Below are 25,489 nucleotides of genomic sequence, written 5' to 3' on the forward strand. Positions count from 1 at the left end.
CGGAACCCCAAAGCCTTTCCTGGAGCAGTTCTCTCTAGGAGCATCTCGAAGGGCAGTGATGAACTATCCCAAGTCTCGAAAAAGCCCCGCCTCCAGTTCTGGGCTCATTTATGTATCTCCTCCCAGAGTCTGTTCATGGGATCTTTTCAGCTGGCAACAATTAAGCTCCTGCACGATGTGGTTGCTCTTCTAGTGGATTAACCTCACCTGTTCTCTCACGAGACCATTCCAATCCTGCACTTGGGATCCTAAAAAACAGGTTTATCTCTCCTTCACCCTTCCAAGTGACTAATAAACGACTGGTATAAATCTCTACCCATTAAAAGGAAATCAGGCAGAATCTTATGAGATTCTGAGGACTTAAATCAGTTTTAAATTACACACTGTCATCTGTTCAGGTATGCAAGAATTGTACCACCACATCATTTTTAGAAGGTGGAAAGTGGAGTGGCTGGAGAGAGAGTTCAGTGCTTTGAAACACACACTGTTCTTGCAGAGAGCCACAGTACAGTTCCCAGCACTCAGTCAGGCATCTCACAACCTCCTCTAATTATATTATCAGGGCTCTAATGCCTTTGCAGTTACCTGTGCCCATGAGCACATACCCCCACACATACAATCATATAACAATTATCTATCTATCTATCTATCTATCTATCTATCTATCTATCTATCTGTTTATTTTGGCTTTTTGAAACAGGTTTTCTCTGTGTAACCCTGGCTGTCATGGACTCAACTTGTAGACCAGCCTGACCTTGAACTCACAGAGATCCACTTGCTTCTGCCTCCTGAGTGCTGGGATTAAATCTTTTTTTTTTAGAAGGAAAAATGGAGTTGCATATGCCTTTGTAGGATATTGTTGTTGCTACTGTATAACACAGTCTACGGTATGCTAGAGCAATACCAGGAGTAGTGCAGAGCACACTCCACAATGCTGGACTTTGCTTTAAAGTTCTTACTCCGTGCTTGTAAGAGTTCCTTTAGTTTGGGTTCATTTAAAAAAAAAAAGGAAAAGCTGGGGCTGGAGAGATGGCTCAGTGGTTAAAAGCACTTCCTGCTCTTCCGAAGGTCCTGAGTTCAATTCCCAGCAACCACATGGTGCCACACAACCATCTGTAACGTAACCTGGTGCCCTCTTCTGGCCTGCAGGTGCACAAGCAGACAACACTGTATACATAATAATAAAATAAATCTTTTTAACAAAAGAAAAAGAATAAAAGAATAAAACCAAAATCCCAAGTACTATCATAACACCAGGAACGGCTGCTGTAACTGGCATAAAATTTAGTTCTAATTTGTCTCTGAAAACATAGATGCTTCCCCTGGCAAACTTCATCGTCTTCCTAATTGTACATATTCGCACTGTAAAGTGGCCCGTCCGCATTGTACGAAGGTGCTACATACGGGAATGGCGACTCTTTTGTTTCTTTTCAATCACGAATTCTCATTCAGATGATTCACTTTTTAATTGAGCCAAAGATTAAGGTACTTGTGACTGTGATTAATGGTTGTCTGAATAATCTAATTTTGGTTCACAGATGTATGATCAGTTAATCTTACAGAGTTCTTCTTTTCTTGCCTTTCCAGTCTCTGGCATTAGTTAAACACAAAATAGTTCAACCTGTGTTAATTTAGAGTTTATTGACAGTGAGTCCTGTAACTAACTGAAAATTTGCTGACTTTGTGTCTTTCTCTTGATATTCTCAGTCTGGGGCGGGGGGCGGGGACGGGAAGGGTACTCTTCTATACAATTCCAAGGCGTTGTTATGATGCCCATAATTTTCTTCTGTCACTCCCCCACCCCCCATCTCCCATTCTCTACTGGGCCCATCTGCTCAAACGTGTACGTGCTTGGTACCCAGGTGATGGAAATGTTTGCGAAGGATTAGGAGGTGTTGCCTTGTTGGAGTTGTGTTGCTGGGAGGTTGGCTTTGGAGTTTCAAAACCCCATCCCGTTCCCAGTTAACGCTCTCTGCTTTGTAGTTTTTAATCTCAACATGTGAACTCTCAGCTACTGCTCCAGTGCCAGGCCTACCTGCCTGCTGCCGTGCTCCCTGCTGTGATGGCCACGGACTCACCTTCTGACACCGTTAGCCCCACCGGTAAGCTCTCTATAAATTGCCATGGTCGTGGTGTATCTCCGCAGCAATAGAAAAATAACTAAAATAACTCCCCTAATCTTGATACCGCCATATATGAGTATGGTGGGCTACGGGCACCAAAATTCTGTAATGTAAAGGAGGGATGATTTTAATGCTTAAAACAATAAGTGTGTAGAGCCAGACGCTTGTGCTTTCCCCACCAAACCTTCTCCTTCAATGGATGAGCCCCATCTCAGGCCAAACTTTGCCCATCTCCGTTTCTCAAGGTCCGTTTTCAGTCCCATCCGACAGCCTCACTAGCTTTCTTTCAGAAGCTGGAATCTGAAGATTTCTCGCCACCACCATTGCTCTGAGTGTCTTTCCTGGTTGCCTTGCCGCTTCATGCCCCCAGTTGGTTCCGCAGATGCCAGCCGTTCTCCGGTATCAGCCAGGCTGGGGCTGCTCATGGCAACCTACTGCTTTGTTCCGAGCTTCAAAAATTCCAGTCTTCCTAAAAATGGAGACAAAGAGCCTTTGAACAGCCTGTTGCCTGTGGCGGCAGCTGCAGATCTGACTTTAGCTCGCGCCGTACCTATGCAGGTTCAGCCACAATCTTTTGCTCTTCTCTCAGTCACCCAGACAGTGTTACTTCGGGGCCTTCATTTTTACTGTTATTTCAACCAGACTCTACATGCCCCTGATATTTCCCACTTTATCACTCACCTCTAAGGGCATCTCTTCAGGCACTCAAGAAGGTCCTGCTATATAGAAGTAGGCCGCCAGTGTTTGCTGAGCGACGGAATGATTACTCTCCACTTTCTTCTTGTTTAGAAGCAAAAATAATAAAAAATACAAAGTTTTAATTTATCAGGCTCGTCCATCTTTATATATAACTATAATATTCCATTTTGATTGTTGCGATATATAAGAACATTGTGAGCCTGCCTATTTTTAAAATATTGCTCAAATATTTTTTTTTGTTTTGTTTTAATCCGGGGGGGGGGGGGACCTAGCATCAATCAAGGAACCAGAACACATGTTGAATTAATTATTTCTGGGTCATTAATGAACTTGACTGTGCTGTTGCCCTCAGAGCACTAAATATAGCTGCTATCACACCAAAGGTTTTTCATGATCCTTAAGTTTCAACAGAAATATCCAGGCTTATGAGAAGAGGTTTTAATGAGACGTTGTGCTGTTCAGGAGAGAAGAAATCATCGTTTCTGACCTCAGGGGCATTGATAAAATAATAGAACAAAAGCTCTAGGGAAATTAGTTTTTAGGAAGTAGATTCCAGTGGCTCACTGCACATTCTAAATAGCATCAGAGTCAAAATGACAGCCTGGCTGATTGGGTTTAGTGATGCGGATAGATTTGGCTGTTATATTATCCGAATTCAATCAAAAACCCCCAGATATGATTGAGGTTTACAGAGGTATAAAGGACCATCGGGCCAAAATACATTCTAGAGCTTTGTTTAAGCTGGGATGGCAAGGTAGGCCAAGCAGGAGTCAAGATAATTTCACAATTGCATTTTTTTTAATTATTGAAACTTAATAATCTTCAGGTTTTGGTGCCCGTGCTAATTTATTACAACTGCAGACATTTATGAAGCAGTTGATTCATAACATTCATCGCATCTGCTCAGGAAGATGCTCAGCTGTGAGCTGACAGTGCACCTACCCACTTGAGACTTCAGTTGGAGAGAGATGCACACAGATGGGCATGTGAGTGGAGTTGTCTCAGTGCTGGAAGGGAAAAGAAATGACCCTTACCAGAGAGAAGACTAATTCTGCATGCAAAATCACTGTGGTCTGAGTCCTCCGTCCCCCCCTCCCCCCCTCCCCCCGGTCCCCCGCAGACCAGTATTTCTCAACCTGTGGGTTGCGACCCCCAAAGACCACCAGAAAACACAGATATTTACATTATGACTCATAATAGTAGCACAGTCAAAGTTATAAAGTAGCAATGAAAATAATTTTATCCTTGGGGGGGGGGGGTCACCGCAGCATGAGGAACTGTATTAGAGTCACAGCATTAGGAGGGTTGAAAACCACTGCTGCAGACACAGATGTTAAAGGTTAACCTTGGTGTGGCTTCATTGAGTGGTGAAAGCCTTGAGCAGTGATCAGGTGATGGAGAAGGAAGCTCATTAAGGGTTTTATAGTCTTTAAAAGAGGTAGGAGAGGAGGGGCTATGGAGGTCTGAGTGAAAAGACTACCCACAGGTTCATGGGTTTGACTGCTTGATGCCCTATTGGTTAAAATGTTTGGGAAGAGTTAGGAGGTGTGGCCCTGTTGGAGGAGGGGTGGGGCTTTGAGGCTTCAAAAGGCTCGCCCTGTTCCCAGTGTGCTCTGTCAGCTTCCTGCTGGTAGTTTGCAATGCGAGCTCTCAGCTGATCTTCCAGCCTGCATGCCTGCTGCTTTCCTGCTTTCATAGCCTGCCATGAAGGACACTTCTCCCTCTGTAAATGTAGCCCAAAATAATCTCTTCCTTCTATAAGTTGCCTTGGTCATGGTGATTTCACACAGAACAAAAACAAAAGAAAGTAACTAAGACAGGCTTTCTCGGCACATGAAGCATCAGTGTAGGTGCGGAGATAGCTGTCCATGCACCTAGAGAGGATCCCTTTCCAGACGGACTCCAGCAAACCTGACAGTACTTTGATCTCCAGCTGCCCAGACTCCTCCATTGTAAGGGACCAATTTCTCTCGTTTGGCAGCCACCAAGCTAATAGCATTTTGTCACAGGAGCTCAAGTGGACTAAGCCAATTAGGGCAACTGGAAAAGCCATGAGAAAGTTCAATAATAGTCCATGAAGTATTTGCATAAGGCACACACGTGTATCACCTATAAGAGCAGCCACACTTGGAGTCTAGGATCTGTGTCTTCCTGTTTTCTAAGTAAATTCTTCTGTTGAGACTTAGTCAAATCAGAACCACATTTCGGATGTGGGATGGATGACCATAGGAAACAAAGCGATAAAAATTAAATAATAAATAAGTGAGATTATTAATCAATCAATAAATGAAAGATAATAAAGTGATAGATTTTTGCATGCATATTATCCAAACTACTGGTTATAAATTGGGTTAAATTAAAATAATTGTTTCATATAGTTGGTCCACTTCTGAAAAAATTAATTCCATTGGCTTATACAACCTTTTTTTTTTTTTGTCCTGCTTTGTTTTTGTTTTTGTTTTGAGACAGAGTTTCTCTATATATTGTGTAGCCTTGGTTGTCCTTGACTCGTTTTGTAGACCAGGCTGGCTGTGAACTCACAGAGATCTGCCCACCTCAGCCTCCCCATGCTGGGATTACAGGGTTTACACAATCTTTATCAACCATTTATGTCTGAGACTCTTAGGAGTACCTTCAAGGCAGCCCATACTGGCCTCTGTCCTGCCTATAACTTTACCCCTCTTCAGCAGGCACCAGGAAGTTTGCACTTACTACTAACAGCCTGCGCTCTACCCGAACATTGCTACGGGGCCTCCCCTGCAGAGAAGCAAGGAGAATGTCCTCTCCCAAGGGAAGACGGCCTCTGAGCTGCTTCTCGTCCTTTTCACTTTCGGGAGTCTAGTGAAAATAATTCTTTCTGTCCCAGTCTACACACTTTCTGATTGGAAGAGTTCATGTGCAAATCACAATCGCCCGTCTCTCTTTAGAAACCTTGGACTTCATAATTGAGTCTAGACATCTTTCTACTGAGTGAATTTTTCCGCTCTTGGGTTTACTTTCCATTTTAATGACAGTGGGCTGTCTCATGCTACCTGAGCAACTCCAAAGGCTTGTTGTCTTAGAGTGGGATATGACTTTCTCACATACCCTGGTGCCTCTCCTTTGACCATGTCCCCTGGAGGGGGAGACCTGGTGGCACTCAGAGGAAGGACAGCAGGTTACCAAGAAGAGACTTGATACCCTATGAGCATATACAGGGGGCAGTAATCCCCCTCAGGAACAGTCATAGGGGAGGGGAATAAGGGGAAAACGGGAGGAAGGGAAGAATGGGAGGATACAAGGGATGGGATAACCATTGAGATGCAACAAGAATAAATTAATAAAGGAGAAAAAAAAGACAAGAACTGTTTACTTTTCCTTCATCTTATCTGTTCATCACAGACTGGTGGGAGGTGGAGGAGGTGTGCTTCTTGGTTGCAGACATAGTTGGTGGGAGACCGCCATCTTTAAAGATGCCAGTACGTGACAGAGGAGACAAGATATCATGCACCATATTCTCGAAGCTTCTTCCCTGGAAGTGGCATATATTGCCACTCACCCTTCTCCTCTGTCTCTTCCTCACTCACTCCTTTCCCCCTTACTCTTTCCGCTTCCATCCTTCCTTCATTCTCTTTTCCCTCGCTCTCTCCCAAGTTATAGCGGCATTAAGAAGACGCACGCACAGGGTGTTTACATGCATTTAAAAAGATAAAGGAGGAATACCATTTCCATGGCTGTTCACATTACATCAGCTAACGTCAGGTGACAGTGCCTGTCCTCTGGCATGCAATGATGTGCAAACTTGCCCACTTGCCTTAAAGGAGAATTGGAATTCTGAAAAGCCACGTTAACAATAATTACACTTTCTTCCTTCAGATCTTGCTTCCTCCCCATGTCTTCCCCGTCCACCTGTGTCACACCTCTACCCGCGTAGCCCTCAGTTGTGCAAACGGCTCAGAGTTACCCCTATAGTGCTTGATGGTTCTTGGGCTTTGTTCCTGTTGTGGATCACGGTTGTCACCATGAGTCACTGGTAGTGCCTCCGTCTCAGAGGGGGGAGTGCTCAAAGCCAAAGACTCTTACTGTCTTGTGTATCTGATCTCAACCGTTACACACCATCACGTCTGCCCGATAACCAGCCTTGCCACAGAAGGGGAAGAAATTACAGTGATGTATATAATGGGGAGAAATGGTGACTATGCTTGGAAGCTGGTAACTCTCATGTACAGCCATGAATAAATGCTCTCTGACTCTTAGGACCTGCCATACAGCAGATCTAGCATGGGGTAAGCAAAATTAAAAAGCTCTCCCAGGGGAGGGGTTTGTTCTGTAGAGTTTGTCTTCTGCTTTGCAAATTAATTGCCTCTCATATCATAGCTTTTTCTCTGCTCGGGACTTAGAGAAATGCATGCACTCTTCCCTGGAACACTTGCTTCATTTATCACGCTATAAGAGCTATTTTTAAGTTCCTTGTGTTTAGGTGGTTGTTATAGCTGAAATGGTGACAGACAATATATATAGCAGAAGGGAACAAGTAAATACTTGATGGTTTTTCTGGTCCCTTCCCTATAGAAGCATGAGCTGGGTAAGCTAAGTGTGGCTTTAAATAGGACACTGGGAGGAATCAGAAATAGTGACACAGTGACAGAAACCCCACAGTAAGCTCCATCCTTGTCAGCGCTCTGTGAGTCTACAAATCAGGATTCTTTCTAGACTAATCAAGAAATCATTGAAGGGCAGTAAGGGAACATGCAAGTCTGGATGGGAAAGGCGGGTCTTTGGAAGGCAGGGCTGTGCGTGGCTACTGTAATAGAAAGGAGAGGAACGTGCACGTGATTTCTATCTCCTCTCTTTTCAAAATTGTTCCCAGAAAGAGGAACCCCACCTACTGAGAAACAAGGCAGTCCTTCCCGCTTCTCTAGTCACTGACTGTTCGAATCAGCGGCCGTTCACACCAGCCATGTGTCTGGGACGAATCCAAGCAAACCGTGTAGCGTGACCCATGCGGGTTGTCTGTTAGGATCTTCAGGGAAATGCGCCCCGCCCCCTCTTCCTTCCTTCTTCGTTGTCTCTGCAGTTTGGTAGCCCGCGTCCATCTATCCTGTATCTCTCACACTCTAAATGCAGCATGCTCACCATGTGCAGGGCTTCTCCCCCACCCCGTCCGTCCCTACCCTTCTCACCGCCCTCCATCAACAGCTCTCTTCACTCCCAAGAAAAACATCTCCCTCCCCCTCCCCCTCCCCCTCCCCCTCTGGCGCTCGCTGCTCCGTTGCTCTGTTACATTTCCTTGCTCTTTTCTTCTCCCCCTGGCTTGGCGTGCTGGTTTTAATCAGTTTGACCAAATGACTTTCCTGGCAGCTGGAAAAAGAAAACCCAGGATCAGTTAATAGCAATCGAATACTGTACTTTTTGCTATTTTTCTCCCCTAAAATGTACAGGACCCTTTGATGGTTGGATTGATTTTTTTTTTTTTAATGATCAAGATTATCAGGTGACCCAAGGCAGCAGTTTGGATAAGGAGTGGGCGGGGAATAGGAGGGGTCAGGACTTGGATACAAGACAGCGCTAGAAGAATAATCCCAGAAGCACCAGCCAAGCAGACAAGATAACCCTGTGAGCTGTTGCCAAGTTGTTTATTAGCATTTTTAAAACAAAGACACCCAACAGCTTTAATCCTCAGATGGAATGTTGAAGGAACTAAAGATATAGCCAAAGGGTTGGCAATCAAAACCTAAGTCTATGCATAGTGCTGACATGGCAATATCCCAGGCAAGTGTCTCTCAGTGTCCTCCCCAGATAGCATGTTGATATTTCAAAAGTAGAGCAAGATATTGAAAACTTCCCAAGGTGCATGAGTGAGATCAGGTTAACCCCCACTGTTTTTTCATGTAGAAGGAGAGGAGGTATATTATGGGGAAAGAGGAGAAGATCAAAGAAACAACAAAGTACCATGTGCCTGTCTTTGAGTTTATTACCAGCTGTGTAGCTTTGGGATACCTGCTTAATTATCCAGCATTTGTTTCTCTAGCTCTGAATCGTACAAAGCAGTAGTGCTTTCGGGAGGGTCGGAGAAAAGGGGAAGGAAAAAAAAAGTGAGAGGCAAGTCAAATGTTGGTCACAATGCCTGGCACTGACTCACAATAATTATTCCCCCATTTCACTGTCCCACTATTTGCAGAATCCTTCCAGCCACAGGCCAGTGCTGGTTTCCCAGCATGGTGGGTAAACTGAGGTTTGGAATCCAATCTCATTTCACCCTTCCTCTATCTGGACCCCCGGGGGCGATGTCTCTAGAGTCTTTGAACTTCTTTTCTAAGTGAAAGGCATTACTCCTGGCCTTGCCAGTGTCAAGGGAAATAGCCCGTGCAAGCCTTAGTGTGCAAAGCTTCCCCCAGGAGAGAATCACAAAGAGACTGTGGGCTCGAGTTTTGCTTTTCTCCCCTCGTTTCTAATGCAGGGTTGCCTACTTCTCAATGCTAGTGGAAGGAAGTTAATTAGTTCCTTGTGCTAATTATTCATCGAGTGTCCTCAATTAATACAGCCTATTCTTTTGAGAAACTTGCCTCAGCTTAGATTAGTGGAGATATACAGATCTGGAGCTTGCATGGGCTGATTCAGGGCTCCCGCTGAGACAAGGACTCTTTCTAAGCGCATGGCTCTAAAAATACTGCATCAGTCTTACTTTGTGTGGGTGTGGGTGAGGCATAGGGGGTGTAGTTACACTCTTATGTATCTTGTAATAGCAATCTTATATAGTATTACCCTCCTCACAGAAGACGGGTGCTTTTTTTTTTCTTTTTTCTTTTTTCTTTTCTTTTTTTTTTTTCCTTTTTGCTCTCTGATCTGACTTACTTAACCAGAGAACACATGTCACTAATAGATGAGTCTCATCCTGTCATCTGAGGTCTAGACAGTGTGACAGAAGAGGACAAATTCTGCCACCACTGAGGGGGAAAAGTGGCCAGAGGAAGTCCTAGATGATCATATGAGAAGCACGGGCTTTGCAGTTAAGATCCTATCCTCTCTCTCTCTCTCTCTCTCTCTCTCTCTCTCTCTCTCTCTCTCATCAAAAGAAATATGATACTAAAGAACAGGCCCCAAGAACGATACCAGCAAGAGTTGAAACCTTTGCTGGAAGATACTTCTGGGGGGAATATGGGAGCAAATTAGCATATGGGAGGAATTTGGTAGCAAAGTAAACAATTGTATGGACCTGGGTTGGTGAGTGGGAGTGAAGCATAAAGAGACAAAAGTAGGTTTTTGAGGTGTTCCAACTCTCTCTAAGTATGAAGGCTTGAGGAACAGCAATCTTATTGAAAATACATACAGTGTTTACAAGGACTCAAAACTTGAGTACAAAAATAAACTATTGTATAAAACCATTCCAAAAAGTATAAATAGAAAAAACAGTGAGCTTTTGATTGACAGTTATAAAATTATTTTTGACTTCTGGAAAAAACTACACTTACATTTTATAATTATTGCTTTTATTTACAATAAAAAACATTTTGACCGTGTGCCAGTCAGTGAACATTTTAAGGGTCTTCAGCTCCTTTATATACCTGGATTCTGAAAGTCATTAGGAAGTAGGGGAAAGGTCCTGTGTATTCTACTCACATTTAGTAATGAGCAGAGAATGAGATGCAAGGTTTTTAGACTTATTGACAGTGCTGGGGGTGAATACAATCTGTTGTATAAATATTTGTATTAGAGAGATAATATTGTGTTACAAATGAGATTTTTTTTAAAAAAAAATAAGGTGGTGTGTGTGTGTGTGTGTGTGTGTGTGTGTGTGTGTGTGTGTGTGTGCATGTTCCCCATCTGTGCTGGACATCAAAAATGTTATTCGAAGCCCATGTTCCCAAGAACTGCAGAGATCTGCCCAACCCAACCCTCTCAACATCATCCAATGCTACGGTCCCCTCCCCACTCCCCCCGCTACTGTGATGGTCCCTGTACATCACACAGTCTCACTTCTTTGGATTCTGCAGAGGTTTGGTCTCTAACTGGCTGCTGCCTGATGCTGTTTTTCCTTCTGTGGTACCGATCTGCACCCATCTCACACACTTCTTTCAGGTTGTTGGTTTCCTGTGAATTTATCCACAGGGCCCCTTTAAGGCGAGTAATAAAAAACCCATACTATGGCTGACTTTCCAGCTGCCACTGCCAACTCACCTTGCGTCAGGGGTTGGTAGAGCTTTCATTATCCAGCCTCCTCAGATTTCCCCACTGCAGTTTTCCTCCTTCTCAGCTTCTGCATTCCCACCATTGCAGTCAGCAAGCTGGGCATGGACTCAAGGAAAACAAATAAGACAATTTTATTCTTACATGTGCCCCAATTAATTAAAGTTGTCTAGTCAAATCCCAGACAAATCCAAGACAGAGAAATGATTTCATTTTCTAGAGAAAAATAAGTATTATTCAATGAGGGTTAAGAAGTGAGCACAAAACAAGCAAAGCAAAAATGAGACCGACTGCAATGACACTAAAACAAACAAATAAACAAGCAAACAACCCCAAATCTGTGTTCTTCTTGCCAAGTCTCCCTCTCTTTTTTTTTTTTCAGAAACCCTATGAGCCTCGATGAGTTAATTTGTATTGAGAGGTCTGATGTGTAATGGAGAACCTAGAACTGGGTCTTAGAGGATGTTGGAGACTGACAGTGGAGTCAGAGGGATAAAGTTGTCCCAGGACTGATCTGGGACCAAAGGAAGACAAATCCCTGAAGTGTTTATAGGAACGGGCTGCCACAGCACACTGGAGCACATCAGCCCAGAGAGAGAGAGAGAGAGAGAGAGAGAGAGAGAGAGAGAGAGAGAGAGGAGTCCATACCAAACAAACAAAGAAACAAGCAAAGCAAAGCAAAACAAAACAAAACCCTGAATGCATCTGTGTTTGTGAACTAACAAGAAGTCATCCCAAGCAAATGACAATGACACAGGCTGGGGAAGAGTTAAGAGTAATGATCCCTCCTTACGATGGCCATTCTGACAGTGAGGAAACAGTCTGATTTTTTTTTCAGCAGCTGCCCCATCCCCCACTCCATTTGTCTCCTTGAGGAGAACATGCCTCATACCTTGGCCTGGGTATCCAAGAATAAAGATGTGGGTAACAAGACTGCTAGACATGACTTCCTGTAGTATGAAAAGCAGTCATGATAGCTTAGGCCCACAGCTCTCAATAAATTCCATCTAGGACTTCGTACAGTAACTCATTTTTTCTGTTGTTCTTCTGACTATGTTAGTCTGCAAACATATTGTTGTCACAGATTAGTCACTCACTGGTTCTCTGGAAGCGATTTAGTCAAGCACATCCACATCATACTGTGTAACAGCAAACTATGTATCCGCTTGGCCATCTAAAGCAGCGTAGAGAGTGGCGTGGTTTTCACAGGATGTTCGATACACACATACATAGCATCTTTTGATGTGTCTGAGATGGAATATGGTCTTTGGCAGGAGCATCATTAACATTGTGACATAGTAGGAACCTCCACTAGATGAGTTTACCCATCTATTTAGAAAGAAAAAAGATTGAGAAAACATGTCTCTCTGTGTTCTGTATAACTTCCTTGAGTGTATTATATTGAGATTTCACTGTGACTTATGACAGACAACATGCATTGGACAGAAAGTTTGGGGCTCTCAGTGTCATGGATTCAGGCAGATAATAAGCGATCTGTCATGAGATTTCATGACACAAAGTTACAGCACTTCAGGTGCAGTGCTGTGAGTTCGAGGCCAACCTGGTCTACAAAGCGAGTCCAAGACAGCCAAGGCCACACAGAGAAACCCTGTCTTGAAACAAACAAACAAACAAACAAACAAAAACAAAACAAAAAACCAGAGGCTTATTTTAAAAAGACTTTCTTGTACTTTTGCGTGGCTCTTGTACCAAGTTGCATTTTTACTCAGTCTGATTCTTCATTACCACACAAGGGGCTGGATAGGCAAAGCCAAGTTCCCTAAGACAGAATGAAAGACAGAGAGATAACCTTGAGTCATTTTCTTTTTACCCCTCCCCCTAAGGAACAGCTGGGAAGGGAAGCATTTGGTTTCTAAAGTAAGGGCTTGTAGGCCTAGATCACTATAAACCGGAGGGCGAGGTGGGGGTCTGATTAAGCAGCAGCGCTTGGAACTGGGGGACCAAACCTTAGTCACAGTAGTTGCAGCCACAGGTCCCAGCAGGGATATTGCTGCTGAATCCACAAAAGTGCCAGTTGTACTTTGAACATCTGCCAGGGCCTCAGTGTGCGATGCCGTCTCAAGTTGATGCCAACTGAAGGGGAAATGGAAAACAAAACAACAAAAAAAAAACCTCTCTCTTTTATCTCGACCCTTTCCCCCTTTCCAACCTCAGAATCTTGTCAATCTTGTCTGGGCAGGATCGGGATTCTGGAAAGAGGAAGGGACACCCTGTCCTCTCCTCCTGCAAGTCCTAGTGTGCAAGGTCCCAGCTGCGGCGGGGAGGGCAGCGGGGGCCCGGGGACCACATAATGTAGTGTTTGGAACAAGCAGTCTGATTGCTGGATATAATCCTAGTTGCTGTAAATCTAAAACTGTGAGTCCGTTCCCTCACAGTACTCTGAGACAAATGGCAAAATGTTCTCCACAAGCAAACCTCAACGAGCTGTGAGAAACTGAGGAAAACGTGACAACGCATGCCCCGCGTTCTCCTTTTCAACAAAGGCGTTACCTGTCCATCCCCAGCTGCTGATATTTGAAGGTGCCTTGGCGATACCGTGTTGCATTCCTGTTTACGCGCTTTCCCTTCTGAGCTCTTTCTAGTATTCAGGAGGAAAATGACCTAGTATACATTGCATCTGCTCTTTTGAGTACCCGTGCCCCAGAATACGTAGCCAAGGTGTGGAAAGTAGGGCTGGCTAGAGGGGCTACAAAATCCCTTCTCTCCCACCAGTATCTTGCGCTTTCCATTCTTTCTTCATCCTTTCTCCTTTCTCATCCTTTGGATGAACCTTTAGGAATATTAACCCCTGCCCCAGTCTAAAGAAGACATAGAGGAAATCGGGCCACATAGCTGCCAGACCTTCTGCCTAGTAAAGAAACCCTATCCAGGCTCCCACACACACTGACAGCCTCATCTCAAATGGCCCGTGCCTCTAGTCAGCTAGTAATTAAGGGAGACAGTGGGAAAGGGGAGTTGGTGCTTTCATTAACTCCATCCCTGCTTCTGAATAACTTCCACTCTTAAAAATGAGGTTGAGGCTTCAGAAATCAATGAAGCCTGCTGAGGATCCTGGTAATAAAAATCCAGTGCTCATCTGCCTACCTCCCGCTTTTTAAGTTGTTTGTCCTGCTCTCAGATGGGTTAACTAATCTCAAAGGAAGCGGTCAGTGAGACAACAGAAATGTCTAAAGGTAAATCACCTTTTTGGTGAACTACGCCGTGAACGGCCTTATGTCGTGAACAATGTGAAAGTCTTTATGTCTTCATTCGGTTTATGAATCACGGCACTGTGGAAAAAGGTAAAACCCTATCAGAAACATTACTTTTTCCCTTCCATCATGCGTCTCAAAGAGATGCAGACGATGCCGTAGCAAAGGTAATTTCACTTCATGTCAGTGCTTTGCGTCTCATTGTTTGGACATTTGGTTAAGTAACTTGTATAGCTCCCAGTGAAGATTTTAGAGGTGGAATATGCCAAGACTAGAGAGAAGTGGGGCATGTGGTGATAGCTACAGTATTTTAAACAGCAGAGACACTATAAAATATGAGGTGAATGACATGGTATCTGTCTATAGCATGCACAGTGGATTTTTAAATTGTCTTAGAATTTATTTTACACTCAAATGCAAATGATGTTTTAGTTAATTAGACTAGAATGCCTTTAAGGCTATTAATTATTCTAACACAGGTGTTTTAACAAAGTTGGTGTTATTTTAAAGTAACCGTATGAATGTCAGTTTTTACTCCCTGAAGAGAAAATCTGTCTTTCTAGTATTGAGTTTCCATACCCATAACACACATGCAAAATCACAGTATTAACCCTTTTTCATGATCTCTGTCTTCCTTCTTTAATACCCTATTTAACCCAAACCTCCTTTTCTAAAACAATTTTACAGCCAGTGAAGAAAACATTAAGGGGTTTGTAAAAATCCTGGTGCTAATATTGTGACTGGAACTACAGCAGATGTTAGTCAGAGCAAAATGGCGCCCATCTAGAACATCTGGATTTGGTCACAGCTGTAGCCACATTCTTAGCTCCATGATGCTCGGTACAGATTCAAGCCTTTATGTTAATTCATTGTGGCTATTCAATATCACACCAGACCATTCATTTTAAATTAATCTGTATTCAAAAGAAAGAAATTTATGAAAAAAATAGATAACAGTTTTGAAATGGTGACTGAGCAAGAATTTGATTACAAGTAGAAGTGATTGACTCTAACCAGCTACACACACACACACATATACACCAAAAGAAAAAGAATCCTGTTTCAAGGTGATTACATAGGGATGTCCAGAAACAAATGAACCTTATTAGATTTAAGAAATTCTGAGAATAAGACAGCTCCTCTGTTTGGGACCATATGGCTAACATTTTACACTTGTTCTTGTGTTTCTGCTTTTTGAAGTCTCCTCTGTAATTGCCACCCACATCTTGGTCATCAGATTTTACTTAACCCTAAATGGCGTCTTCCTCTGTAGGTCCTTGTGAGTTGGTTTTCCTCCACTTCGCACTAACTAAAGCCTCAATGTAACATAGGACCCACCACATTCTAATGATAGAATGTCAATACTGGAATTCTTGCTGGACACAATGGTGCCTTGCCTTTAATACTAACATTTGGAAGATGGAGGCAGATAGATCTCTATGTACCCAAGGTCAGCCTGGCCTACATAGTGAGAGCCTGTGTCTTCCTTAGGATTACTATTGCTGTGACGAAAGATCATAACCAGAATGCAAGTTCAGGAGGAAAGGGTTTATCTGGTTTACTCTTCCATGTAGATGTTCATCATCAAAGAAAGGCAGGACAGGAAACTCAGGGCAGGAACCTGGAGGCAGGAACTGATGAAGAGGCCATGGAGGGGTGCTGCTTACTGGTTTACTCCTCATAGCTCAGCCTGCTTTCTTATAGCACCTAGGACAACCAGCCTAGGGGATGACATCACCTACAGTGGGCTAGACCTTCCCTCCCCACTGTGGGCAAAGGGCAAGTTGTTTTTTATTATAGACTTGCATAGTATCTTAAATTATATAAGGAGCTTCATGTTTACAAAGAACCATTAAGTCACCTGTCTTAAGATGTAATTGCATAGATAGACAAAGTGCAGATCAAACACTCAATTTTTTGTCCCCTCCAAGAACATTAAGTGCTCTTAATGAATCATCACTCCAGCCCCAGATTGTATGACTTTTTAACTGAGAGAATGAGTGACAGAACTGCCAAGAGGTGTTAATATATCAGTGAAAATACATCTGATCAGTTAGAGTGGGTGAGATAAGACAGTCCTACAGCCCAGCACCTCTCTTGGTACTACCACAAACATCACTTTTTTTGTCCTAACCCACTGCGCTGTGTTGTGTAGAGGGTTTGCATCTACAACACTATGCTGTGTAGGGGGTATGTGTCTATAACACTGTGTGGTGTAGAGGGGGTGTGCCTACAGTGCCATGCCATGTTGTATAGCAGGTACATGTCTAGAACAGTGCCTTTCTGCATTAAGGGATGCTGCAGACACTGAAATCCTTGTTTGCACATACTCACAGATTGGGGCTGGAGTGTGATATAAAGATATCTGATCAGTTGCTTCATTTTACCAATAGATGTGGCTTTACTGATGATAGTCCCAACTCTGATGACTGCATCTTGTCCCAAGTGAAGTATTCCTGTAGATGCAGAAAAAGGAATAAATCAGCTGTTTGTGTGTACTCCATGTTGGCTGAGATAATGGTATAAGTGGACTGTCTGCATTCTTGAGTGTAGATCTTGCGTCCAACCATTTAGCTTTTAGTTTTAAAGCTGAAAATTCTCCAACCTTTCCGAGAGCCTAACCTAGCCAATATTAGAAACTCAATTTCAATATTACCATTTGAGGTTACTAACAAGGATTGACTCCTGTTTATCAATTAACATTAAATATAGTATCTCTTAATTTTGTTTTGAACTGTAAGACAATTCATGGGTATATTATTTTTGTCTTTGAGATTTCACACATTTATGCATTGAAATATGATTATATCCAAGCTGTATTTCCCCCTCCGGCTCCTCTTATATTTCTCACAATACTTCCCCTTCCTAACTGCATTTCCTCCTCCTCCTCCCTTTCACTAACCCAATAAGTCCCCGTTTTTGCTGCCCATGTGTCATGGGTATACTGCTGTTCCTGGGAGCATAGGAAATCAGCCAATGGTCTGTAAAGCTTTTAAGATTAAAACAATTCTCTCAGCAACTGTCTCAGCCAATAACCTCTCAGTAAGGGGTGGGGCTTAGAGATCTTCTTCTGTAAGTTCTAGCTTGGTTTGTGTAGAAACTGGGGCCTGATAAAGATGTCCTATTTTGGGATGAGCACCCATTCTTTTGCTCTCAGCACTTTTGATTAATAATGTGTCTCTGCATTCCAAAGAGAAGCTTTTCCAACCAAGGTTGGGAGCAGTCGATGTTTATGGGCTTAACTGTTTCTAGAAGGTAATCTGACCCTATTACCATTTACTGCAATAACTCCAGAAGGTTCTTCCCAAAGGGCTATAGCCTCCCTAGCCACAGGCTTTTGACCAAGGTTACCATACCAGACAGAATATATTCCATGGAGTAGGTATCAAATCCAATCAGAAAGCAGTTTGCTATCTCCCATAACAGTCCCGCCACTATTGCACAAGTGGGCTTTTCCAGCAGGTCAGTACAAAGTCATATTTAGGGTCTGGTGCTGCGTTAGAGGGTTGATGTCTTTTCTTGCCCAGCAGTCTGAGTGGCACCTCCAGGCACTGGGAAAGCTAGTCAGCAAGGAGGAAATTTCCCAATCAGTTTGAGACAGAATTCTCCACATCTTGTAGCTAAAAATCTGTGGTATCTCCCACAGTAAGGTATTACCATGTAGTGATTGTGGCAACTGAGGCAACAACAAAAAAATAGCTTTTCTAAATTCTTAGGCGATCAAGAACTACAAAATAAAATGTTTATATTTTTAATATGTATAGTAAAAATCTTCAAAAAATACCCCTTGCTGTGATTTCACGGTCCAGGGTTAGTGCCCTGATAAGCTGGCGTCTCTTTTTTGTGTTGTTTTCACCCATTGCTTTCAGCTATTATTCCCAGTGCCCTGGTTGCCACCATAACTACGTGGCGAGACCTTCTTTTTGAATATCCCACATATTTTGGCTGCAAGATGTGGTAGGAATCAGTCTCAAACTGACTGGGACACTACACAAGAACATATATGTTAGCTCACATGCGAATTCTTAAGTTCATGCTGAAGATATCATTCTGAAATGCTGGGGTGTTTTCTTAAACATAGTATTATTTCAGGTATTTTCTAAGTTATTTGTTCAGAAATCCCACAACATGAGTATAATTTGAAACTGGCCTTTATTACAAGACATATTTTTTATGGTTTACATTTCTGAATCACTGTCTTGGAATATTTCTGGAATATTGATTTGTAAAACATGATGCAAATCCTCTAAAGCTTTTTAAGATCAAAATAAAATATAATTTCACATTGGGAGAAGAGTCCTTACATCAGTTGACTTGAGGTTTGTTGTTGCTTTCTGTTTGGATACAATTAAGTTGTAGCCTTCCTGAAGAATCTATACTTACATTAAAATAAAAGCATTTATAATATATACAAATAACAATTAAAGAAGACTCTTCATATTACAATTTAGTTTATAAGGCTCAGTATTTTTAGTAAAATGCTGCAATAAACTACATATATTTTAAATATATACACATTATACACACATACATATGTATATATGTATACATATGTATGTATGTATGTTAGATATATCTAACATTGAATTATGTCCCAACAACTTTAGTGAGTTGGTGAAAGGTATACAAAACATGAACAGAAAGAACCTAAAATTAAGGAGTCAGATCCTGAAACTCCAAGACAAAATGCAATTTCCAATTTTCATTTTCAAATGTGTTATGGATTTTTTTTCCAAATTTTACATTTGAATCTTTTCTTTTCTGTATCCCAGCATTTTTGTTCAACCTCTTCTACTGCCACAAATGCTTCCAGTGGAACTTGGTGAATGCTCTGGCTACTGCAGCCATGGAGTGCATTGCATTTGGACATACACCATTTCTTCTGTAAATGCATATTTCTCACCATTCACGAAAGAGGTTTAAGCTTTGACTCTAGGATCCCAAATACTTATATTTAATAAATTAAATCACGAACAGGTTACCAAAACACATATTAGTTCTTAGGTCATTGAGAGAGTTGCTTGTTTGTTTGTTTCTTTTTTAGTGGATTTCTTTTTGTTTTCAGTTGGTCCTGTTTTTTCAGCTACAAGAATATCCAGAAATTGAAAATAGTAGCAACGTGCTGAAACATCACACAGGTCCCTGATGCTTAGTAATCTAAACCCTGGGCTCATGAAGAGCTTCTCCTGTTTCAGCGATGAGTGTGTTGAACAGCATGCATTCAGCCTTTGCTAGACATTGACAGAAGCAGAATGGCAGCATTATTAATATTGTCATTAGGTAACACTTAGTGCATGCCAGTAATATTTCTGAGTATCATAAACATACCAAAACACTGAAACAAGTAAATTACACCTTACTGAAGAATATGTATTTATATTAAAATGAGTATATTACGATATATGTGAATAACACTTAATAAGTACTCTGTACTTTAAGGTAGGTCATAATTTGTTTCAGCAAGTAAAATACTGCAATAAACAATGTTTGTATGCACATATACATATGTATGTATATACATATATATGCATGCATATATTTTATGCCCCCTCATATTTACATACACATGTGTGCATAGATATGTGTATAAATATGAGTATATATATATATATGTATGTGTAAAACTAAATGATGTCTCAAAGAGATTCAGTAAATTCATGACAACTATACAGAATGCGAGCAGGAAGAACCTGAAATTAAGAAGTCACATCCTGAGACAAAAAAAAAAAAAACCAAACCCAAAATATAAATTATACACTTTTTGTCTTCAAATTTGCCTTGATTTTCTGCATTTTATTTTTGAAAATAAGCATTAAATCCCCTCTGTGAGGAAGACAAAGTTTCTTTCCAAGGATGGGCTACAAGAGAAGCCTTGCTTTTAGTTTTTCTCTTGCTGAGAGGTGGGTGGGGAGGTCTCTAAGCACTTTGGGTCTTGTCTTCCACATTGGGCTGTTATTCTTATCTTTTCATTAAATAATAGAATGTGCAATAGAAAGAAAGCATACGTCTATTTACACACATACCTAGAAGTATGAGTGCATGATAATTTCATAATTAATAGAAAGTGAGAAGATACATTGGCTTTTGTCTTTGGACAAAAGTTATCTGTCAAGACATCCAAATGGCTCTAGCTTTGATTTCCTTCAATATAACATATTTTTGCAAGTATATATAGAATGTGCTAAAATATGTGAAGATATATAATATGTGAACATATTTATATAAAACAAAGGTGAAGTACGCATAAAGATGGTGTCTTTTAACAACTAAAAAAGAAAAGTTAGCAAACCCCTTGAGAGGTGGCAGTCTCCCTAACACATCTGTATTGATGACTGCAACCCATACAAAATTAATGAAGGATTATGCTTTAGGTCCTTGTCATTTCGTGTCTAAACACAGAGGGGTTTTTCATCTTGTTTCATCAGAGGCGACACAGGAATTAACTTATTAATTATTCCAGCATATGTTGGTGGCAACAGAGAATCCTGTTGAGATTTAAAATGAAATTGTCTCTGAAAGTGAAACTAGATGGGTAAATCAATGAGTTAATTTACCTCTGATTTCTGATAAGTACAAATGACTAAGAGCTTAGGAAACAGCCCGGTGCAGAGGCCAGGGTGGGGCTTTATTATGCTCTGATTACAGTGGCATGATGGGATTACTTAGCTTTCTTATTGCCTGAAAGGGACATTGACAACCGAAGGGATTTGAAGAGAACAGAACCTTCAAACATAGAGTTTTGAAGAAGGTGTTGGCTTTTTGTTCCTCTTTGTGAAGAACCAAACTTTGAAAGAAAGGAGCAGAAAGAAAGAAAGAGTAAAAGAAAGAAAAAGAAAGAAAGAAAGAAAGAAAGAGAGAAGGAAGGAAGGAAGGAAAGCATGTCTGTACTCTTGTTCACAGATGGTCCAAGGTAGCTTTACAAACTTTCAAGAGTCCAAGAATTTAGTTTGAAAGACTGTCACTCTGAAGCATTAGCCTCCTCAAAGTATTTTATAAGAAAGGAAATGGGACTGTGGGTAGTTAATTCTTCTTGCTTTGAGTCTAAATAAAGCCCAAGAAACTGTGCGTGTATGTATAAATGTCTGTTTGATGTCCGTGTTGATGTACATGCCTGCACATACCTTTAGTGGCAGAGACTAGGGTCAAGCATCTGGTGTCCTGCTGTGTCTCTTGAGTTGGCTTGGCTTCTCACTGTCTGCTGGCAAACCTGGAAGTCCTCTTTCTTTTGTTCCTCCATAAAACTAGGGTTATGTGCATACTTTTAAGCATGTCTAGCTTCTTGTGTTGGTTCTGTGAATCCTCATGTTTGAAGATCATATGTGATACCTGTGAGCCACCTCCCTGATCCTAAGTAACATTTTAATGAAAGTGCTAACCAAAGTATTGGGTTTGCTTTGCGTCTGTGCTCACATTTGAATAGGTACCTCAGCCACATTTCCCCTCACACCTCTCATTTGAGAGTCTAGCCTTAGAATGATCAGTGAATCCTGTAGGACTGAACATTTAAAGATGAGAAAACATAATCGGCCTTGGTGCTGCTTGAGCTGAGGCTGTGGCAGAGCCACAGGGACCTCACCAAGGCATACGAGTCAGTGGCTGGTACCTAGTGATCCTTTACTTGTCAAAACCATAAGGCTGAGATGAGCTGTACAGGCTATAATGGTTCACCTGGACTTAGAAGCTCTGTAAAGCAACCATAGAATTCAGATACAACAGAACAGAGAAGTTTGTGTGTTAGTCCCTCAACATTAACCATATTTAGAACTCGTTTCTAAGCTACCAGAGTATTGTGTTGTTTTCTAAAATTTATGCATTCACTAATTACTGTCTCATGAAGTATCATTTTATAATGTGGTCATAAGTCTTAAAACTTAGATTCTAATACAGAGTAAAAACCTGCTTCTATAGTCAAAACAAACCCCTTCTTTTATATTTGAGTTGAGTTCTGCAAAACAACTCAATTTAAGGTTATTCATTAATTTGTAGTCTTAGCTCCCTGAACTGTGAGATAAATTCTATTTTTGTTATGCTTCAATAATTTTTAGTGCTTGTTATTATAGTTTCTCGGTTGTTACTATCTAGCTTGCTTTATTTTCTTTGATACAGTCACATATTAAAATGAAGAAAAGTTCACCTTAAAAATACTAAGCTGAAGGGTAGGTAAACAACATAAGTGGCAGAATGCATGTCTAACATTTGTGAGGCCTCAGTTTCAATTCCCAGCACTCGGGAAAACTAAATTGAAATACCCTTTAGAAGTATATTTTAGTTTGAAAATCTCCTCTACTGACCTAATAACTGAGTCCTTTTATGGTTGCAGTCTATAAAGTGTCTGCTTGTGCCATTGCCCACAAACAGAAACATAGGTAGTCAGGATAAGATGCAAAACTGTGCTATCTGGAAAGATTCAGAGATTTTTGTCATTGTTGTCATGTTGCATATACAAACCACGTTTGCCTATATGTAGACTGGAAATAGGATGTACTAAAGTGTCAAATGGAAAATGTTTATTAGAGTAGAAATTATAGTACTATATCATTTTTGGTTTTATATATGCTACATTCTAAGGAGGGCCGTTTGCTCACATGGCGTAAGAAGTAAGTGCTGGTTTTGCAATGGTTGGTGCCAGTCATGTCATCCCTACCGTAAAAGAAAAATGATAGATGTTTATGACCTAAATGGATCCAGGGTTTTTTTCTCCCGGAAAGTGTGATGATGGACAGATGCTGGCCCTTACCAAGGAGGTGAAACATGTAATGTTGTGGGCATAGAATAATACAGGCAAAAAAATGTTAGAAAGCATTGAGCTAGCACCAGGCCGTATTATTATCACCATAGAGACACAAGCCGTAAGCCACGTGGTCAGGCTCCGTGCTTTCAAGCCTGTTTGTCTTCCAGCAATATTTAACTTCCGAGTGCCTCCACTCTTCGTCTGCAGCCCAGGGTTAGCAACGACGGCCGCCTCCGCCTAACAGAGCGGTTCCGTGGGTTTCATGAGACTATCCCGCGACACCCTTAAAAGACGGCCAGACGCGTTATAGTCCACCTAGATCTTAAATAATGATGTACATACATACTGTAATAGATACCAGCTTGGAATTGCTGTGTGATACCTGATTCTAAGCATTGAGAGCTTGTTAAGGACCATTCAAGCTGAAAGGGCTCAGGGCAGGACCATAAATGACCTTAGGAGACAGATTTCGTCCCTTCAAAGCAAAGGTGCTGCCGGGACATTATTGCCTATGCCACAGGAAGTGCCAGTAACTTTCCTCAAGTTCCTTTGTGCTTTGTGGTGCCATCTTACTGTGTGCAAAATTCAAATCACTTTAAAGGAATCTCTCAGTTCCTTCTCCTCCTCCTCCTCCTCCTCCTCCTCCTCCTCCTCCTCCTCCTCCTCCTCTTCCTCCCAGGAATGAATTCTTGCCCTGGGACCATCAATTGATCAAACCCTAGCCGTTCTCAAACCAACTATATGTTTTACACTTGCTTTAGAATTTATGGGAAATGAACCCACCCCCTCCCCCAGTAATGCTTTCCTTCAAGGACAAGGATTCCTGGCGTTGTGGGGGGGAGGGACCCTAACTGAAGATAAATAGCATGATATATTAAAAGTTGCCAGTATTCCATTTAATATTAAGCAATCGCATAATGGTCTTCTTAAATACCCAAGTTAAAAGCAGTGCACTCAAGGTTGCTCACATTACCGCTGCCTGCCCATTCTCTCTCTGACTGATTTCAGACAAGTACCATTCAAGTGCCAACCTACTACAATTCCAAGAGTTTACTATTTTATTCTTGCTCCAAAATGGCATCAACAGTGATGGGGTGCTTTCAGGGGGTTACTGAGCAGAATTTCTGCAACAAAGGGGGCCAGGCTCCAGGAAATGAAAAGGGAGCTCTCCTCCTGGCTACACACCCCCTAATCAAACAAGCGGCTTTTGTGACATGCGCAGATGCAGTAGAAGTCTGAGGCACTTCTGCAGAACTGGCTTCCCCAGGATTTCCTGTCCGAAATCATAGCGTGGAAATCTGCACTTAACTGGTTAGAAATCATCTACTAAGGAAGGCTTACCCACACCCATATTTTTGTTAAGAAAAAAAAAAAAAAAAGAACAAAACAAACCTGTTATATGCACATTTTCTGTGGCTTTCTTTTGTTCCCTTTCTTTCCATTGAGTAGGGGGGAAACTAAGCAAACAGAACCCCCCACCACCACCATAATACTATCTATTTGTTCAGCATATCATTTCCCTGTGAGGTCATTTACAGTTTTCTTTAGCCCACCCCCAAGCCCCCACCCCCATGCCAGGTAATTACTTACTGAAAGAAATCTGCTCCTTCTGGGCAGGATCTTCCTTTAACCCTCTCACTCTTACTTAGAGGCTAGCACAGAGCGCGCGGCCCTGCAGTGTCTGGGAACCCACCTAGAGGGCCCCCTTGACGCCAGCACATCCCCTGTCAGGCAGCAGTCTGCAGCTGAGCGGGCTGCTGCAGAGTTAATGTACAGTACCACGGGAGCCTGCAAGTGTCCTGAGCTGCTCAGAGCCAGGGCGGCACAGCCCAGGGCAGACAAGGCAAGGCGGCTGCGAGGATTCCAAAGGTTCTGCCGGAAATTCGGTGTGGGGGGTACTCCACCTGGAGCCTGTTGCCACTGTGTTATTAAAAGCATGCAAGGTCTGTATAGCCTGGGCACGAGAATCTTGCGGATGTCAGGGCATCAGAGTAAATGACATTTATTTGGGACCTGAACCGAGGATAAGGAGAACAGAGGGAAAAGAAAGCCAGCCGAGTAAGAAATTCTTAGACAACGTCTGCCTTGCAGCTGTGAAACTCTGCAAGGCAAAATATTAAAAAGCGCACACACGGTTTTGATAACAACAAATTAGAGGGAATTCTGCAGTGAGAGAAGCGATAGCTTAGTCATTTTACTTAAAGCGGGCGAGCAGACAGCCTTACTGTGGGGTTAGGCGGCAGATGAATTTCATCACCATCGCGACAGCGCCTTCTGAAGTCATGGTGGGAGCCAACACCAGTCCTGTCACGCAGAGCAGAATTTATTCATTGTCTTCCTACTTCAGCCTTTGAAACCAGCGATTCTGAGCTTTGGAGAAGAAGTTGGCTTGCGCTATTCATGGTTTCTAGTCCCGCTGCCCAGGTCTTTGTCCGACACGTCTCAGACTCAGACGGTAGCACTGCGTTAAAGTGACCACACATGAGTATGTGCCTAAGAAAGAAGAAAAAGCAATATTCATCTCCAAAGGAGAGCATGGCAAAGCAGCGTGAAGTTTT

General features: G+C 42.1%; 1 protein-coding gene and 1 long non-coding RNA gene across 13 annotated transcripts in view; one reads left to right on the forward strand and one right to left on the reverse strand.

Moving 5' to 3' along the window:
* On the reverse strand, positions 1 to 24,710 carry LOC311608741. 4 transcript variants are annotated; one of them, XR_014783117.1, is made up of 9 exons: positions 24,522 to 24,710; positions 16,535 to 16,656; positions 14,192 to 14,278; positions 12,956 to 13,082; positions 12,680 to 12,768; positions 10,980 to 11,097; positions 3,765 to 3,829; positions 2,805 to 2,900; positions 1 to 2,592 (listed from the first exon to the last, which is right to left on the reverse strand). It is a non-coding gene; the product is annotated as an uncharacterized lncRNA (long non-coding RNA). The 4 variants fall into 4 exon arrangements; XR_014783119.1 differs by having other exon boundaries at positions 12,086 to 12,768; positions 24,522 to 24,624; XR_014783120.1 differs by having other exon boundaries at positions 10,980 to 12,768; positions 24,522 to 24,624.
* PDE4D (phosphodiesterase 4D) overlaps positions 1 to 25,489 on the forward strand; it is a 1,423,826-nt gene that overhangs the window by 883,437 nt on the left and 514,900 nt on the right. The gene's annotated exons all lie outside the window — the stretch shown is intronic.

Source organism: Acomys minous (assembly GCF_964271855.1).
Source record: "Acomys minous genome assembly, chromosome: 11".
Taxonomy (NCBI): domain Eukaryota; kingdom Metazoa; phylum Chordata; class Mammalia; order Rodentia; family Muridae; genus Acomys; species Acomys minous.